Below are 4,795 nucleotides of genomic sequence, written 5' to 3' on the forward strand. Positions count from 1 at the left end.
GCAAAGAGGCAATTCCATGTATAATACCCCCAGAATTCATAGAAGAATGGCACAAAGGCAATTTCATGTATAATACCACCAGAATTCATGGTAGAATGGCACAGAGACAATTCTAAGTATAATACCCCCCAGAATTCATATTAGAATGGCACAGAGGCAATTCCATGTATAATACCCCCCAGAATTCATAGTTGAATGGCACAGAGGCAATTCCATGTATAATACCCCAGAATTCATAGTAGAATGGCACAGAGGCAATTCCATGTATAATACCCCCAGAATTCATATTAGAAAGGCACAGAGGCAATCCTATGTATAATACCCCCCAGAATTAATATTAGAATGGCACAGAGGCAATTCCATGTATAATACCCCCCAAAAGTACTGAGAAAACCACGCGCACACTCAGGCCCTTCGTGAGGTAATGCTGGTGCCCAGGACCTGAGGGAGACGGCACTCCCAATGGATCAAGGAAAGAGAGAAAGGTCTGGCACACAGAGCAGTTTAAACCGGGGTGCAACCCCTGGTGTGTTTATTGCATCAACAACGTTTCGGAGGGCGTTCCCCCTTCGTCAGGTGATACAGACAATACGTGCATAGCCCTTAAATGGGTAAGTGAACCCACCCCCTCATTAGACAAAAGGAATTAGAGTCCCATGTGTGTCCAATATAGTAGAAAAAAAGTTTCCAAAAAATGTTTCAATAGTCCATTCCAGGTGGAAGTCCATTTGTTCAATTGTAACAAAAAAGTAGCAGAACAGTCAGCAAGTAATTAAATAAGAAACAGTATACAAACTGAAAAAGGTATCAAAAACTATATATTGTAACAAAAACTTGTTGAACTGTCCCTATTAGTTGAAAAAAGGTGTATTACCTTACCCTGGATGCATATTCGAATTTTTTTTCAATTTAATATCTGAAAAATAAAAAGGGGTGGTTAGTTAAACCAGCAGTAAAGATAAAAAAAAATTTTTATTACAAAAAACATGTTAAATTGAATTCTTCATTCAAGCCTCTAGGGGACTGTGTCTGCAGAGTCCATATCCAGAAGCTTTCACGCTGTAATAATTTTTGCTTAAGGTCCTGTCCCTGTTTGACATTCACTTTTTCCAAAATCTGCCAACGGATCTGTGGCACCCTATGTTTATATTCGTAAAAATGTTTGGCTAAAGTGGTTTCCTGCTTTTTCTTTTTATCTGTTTTCTCCTCCATGCCTGGCTGAAAATTTCTTATAACAGATTTGTGTTCATTTAAACGAATTTTGATGGTACGTTGTGTCTGACCCACATACGCCATGCCACATGGGCATTTAATACAGTATATAACCCCCTTAGAGTTACACGTGTGGAAACCTTTAATGTTATAAGATGTTCCTTTAAGTGGGTGCATCACCTTATCCCCTTTGATTATGCCATTACAATGGCCACAGTTATGACAAGGGTGGGTACCTGTAGAGATTTTTGTAGTTGTTATGTTTTTCTGTTTTTTAATCAGATCTTCAATGTTCTTTCCCCTTTTATATGAAAAGATCGGAGGTAACGGGAAGATGCTGGACGTCTTAGGGTCTTTCTCCAAAATGCCCCAATATTTTAATATTGTTTTTTTGATAAACCCCGCATTGGTGTCATAAGTGGACACGAACGGTATTCTTTGAACCGTGTCCTTTTTTCTTTGCTCTAATAAACTTTCTCTTGGCATATTTCCAACCTCCTATATTTAAGAGAAAGTTTATTAGAGCAAAGAAAAAAGGACACGGTTCAAAGAATACCGTTCGTGTCCACTTATGACACCAATGCGGGGTTTATCAAAAAAACAATATTAAAATATTGGGGCATTTTGGAGAAAGACCCTAAGACGTCCAGCATCTTCCCGTTACCTCCGATCTTTTCATATAAAAGGGAAAGAACATTGAAGATCTGATTAAAAAACAGAAAAACATAACAACTACAAAAATCTCTACAGGTACCCACCCTTGTCATAACTGTGGCCATTGTAATGGCATAATCAAAGGGGATAAGGTGATGCACCCACTTAAAGGAACATCTTATAACATTAAAGGTTTCCACACGTGTAACTCTAAGGGGTTATATACTGTATTAAATGCCCATGTGGCATGGCGTATGTGGGTCAGACACAACGTACCATCAAAATTCGTTTAAATGAACACAAATCTGTTATAAGAAATTTTCAGCCAGGCATGGAGGAGAAAACAGATAAAAAGAAAAAGCAGGAAACCACTTTAGCCAAACATTTTTACGAATATAAACATAGGGTGCCACAGATCCGTTGGCAGATTTTGGAAAAAGTGAATGTCAAACAGGGACAGGACCTTAAGCAAAAATTATTACAGCGTGAAAGCTTCTGGATATGGACTCTGCAGACACAGTCCCCTAGAGGCTTGAATGAAGAATTCAATTTAACATGTTTTTTGTAATAAAAATTTTTTTTTATCTTTACTGCTGGTTTAACTAACCACCCCTTTTTATTTTTCAGATATTAAATTGAAAAAAAATTTGAATATGCATCCAGGGTAAGGTAATACACCTTTTTTCAACTAATAGGGACAGTTCAACAAGTTTTTGTTACAATATATAGTTTTTGATACCTTTTTCAGTTTGTATACTGTTTCTTATTTAATTACTTGCTGACTGTTCTGCTACTTTTTTGTTACAATTGAACAAATGGACTTCCACCTGGAATGGACTATTGAAACATTTTTTGGAAACTTTTTTTCTACTATATTGGAGACACATGGGACTCTAATTCCTTTTGTCTAATGAGGGGGTGGGTTCACTTACCCATTTAAGGGCTATGCACGTATTGTCTGTATCACCTGACGAAGGGGGAACGCCCTCCGAAACGTTGTTGATGCAATAAACACACCAGGGGTTGCACCCCGGTTTAAACTGCTCTGTGTGCCAGACCTTTCTCTCTTTCCTTAATACCCCCCAAAATTCATATTGGAATGAAAAAGAGGCAATTCCATGTATAATACCCTCAGAATTCATAGTAAAATGGCACAGAGTCAATTCCATGTATAATACCCCCCAGAATTAATAGTAGAATGGCATAGTGGCAGATTCACAAATGATACCCACTGAACACTTTTTTTTATGTACAACTGCCTCAGCCAGTGTCGAACTGGCCCACCGGGATACCAGGAAAACTCCCGGGGGGTCCAGGTGTTAGTGGGCCCTCTTGTTTCTAAACATTTGGCTATTTCATGGTCATTCCCTATTTCTTTTTGGGGGAAAATGCTTAATAATGGGACAATATTGTAAGTATATATAAAAAAGTAGGAAAATAAAGAGGTTGAGTGAGGAGAGGAGGAATAATAGTTTGGAACGGTCCACTGTCTTAGGTTTTTCGGTGAGCCCAAGGTCTAAGGCTTTCTGGTGGTCCTCTGGCATCCCAGTCCAACACTGTCTTCCCTACAGTTGCCCAAAGCACAGGGAGCATGTGCTGGGCCACTGACACTTCTAACAAAATCCAAGATCCCAACTTTTATCATGATCAGGATCAAAAGGAAAAAAAACAAAAACAATCTTTTAGGGTTGCGGAAACTTCCTTACTACATTTTCCCATCCTCCACAAGTAATTTTAATGTAATATAGCTCTATATACAATATAGCTAACGACCACAATCTTCTAATGAACCACGAGAGATGTTTTATCCGGCTATCTAGTTGTTTACATTTCTAGCAACCTGTGTGAAGTGCCCTCACAAATTCGTCCAATTGCATCAATCGGAGCTGTTCGGTGAACGTCAAGTGGGGCGATTGGTCTGTTTGAGGCGTTCTCCTATTAAAACCTGGTAACGAAGGTATGGAGTGTTTGTGTTTATGCTGCGTGGGTTGGGTTTGTTTCCTCGTTCCCGGGATGCTGACTATGAAGGATATGTGGTAGCGGGGATAGTGGGTGCTGACTGGGTCCGTGTAGGATATATGGATGCAGCCTGGGTTATAGAAAGGATAGTGGGTTGAATGGGTTATCTAAGGATATGGGATGCAGCCTGGTTCTGTAAAGATATGGGGTTTTTGACTAGGATATATATAATGATATGGGGTGCGATGGCTTTATATAAAGATAGGGGTGCTGATTGGGACATTTAATGATATGGTGCTGACTGGGGTTATATAAGGATAAAAGTTGTAACTTTTTTTTAATGTTGAAGTTACAACAACAGAATACAACAAACAGAAGAATGCAAGTGTTTATTGTGATAGGCCCCTACTTTGAAAATAATTAAACACTGAATAGCCCTACTTAAATGCTATTACTGTTCTCATCTGTTTAATCTGTTCTGTTTCTGAAGCTCACATGATGATTTTTCCCCTCTGTTGTCTTGCTGTTCTTGTCTTGAGTGTGTGACCGTAGGTAAGGACCCATTGATGAATTTCATATTGCTGCCGGCTCGTCTTGCCTGTCACCTTCCAGGGACGTCTGTACAGCCCTCGCACCTGCTGGCGGCTTCCTGAGATGTGCTACCGCGGTAGCTGACCGCCCTAGCTTACCGCTCGGTCGGCACACTCCAAGAAGCCAGCCAGCAGGTGTGAGCGGCTGTATAGATGACTCATGGTCAAGCAAAGCCGCAAGGATAAGGAGAGCCCGCATGTAGGCCTCCGGGAGGCCTGGGTTGCCTACCCCTGCCTGTAGAACATAATGCGTGATTATCTGTTATCCACTATTTAACCTGTGCCATATAGCCTTTTTTCAATCTCCACCCCAGCAGTTAGTTTATATAAACTATAGTAGTGTTTCTGAAGCAAACAGATCAGTTTTACCAGTGCAGGGC

The sequence above is a fragment of the Xenopus laevis genome, chromosome 9_10L, assembly GCF_017654675.1.
Source record: "Xenopus laevis strain J_2021 chromosome 9_10L, Xenopus_laevis_v10.1, whole genome shotgun sequence".
Taxonomy (NCBI): domain Eukaryota; kingdom Metazoa; phylum Chordata; class Amphibia; order Anura; family Pipidae; genus Xenopus; species Xenopus laevis.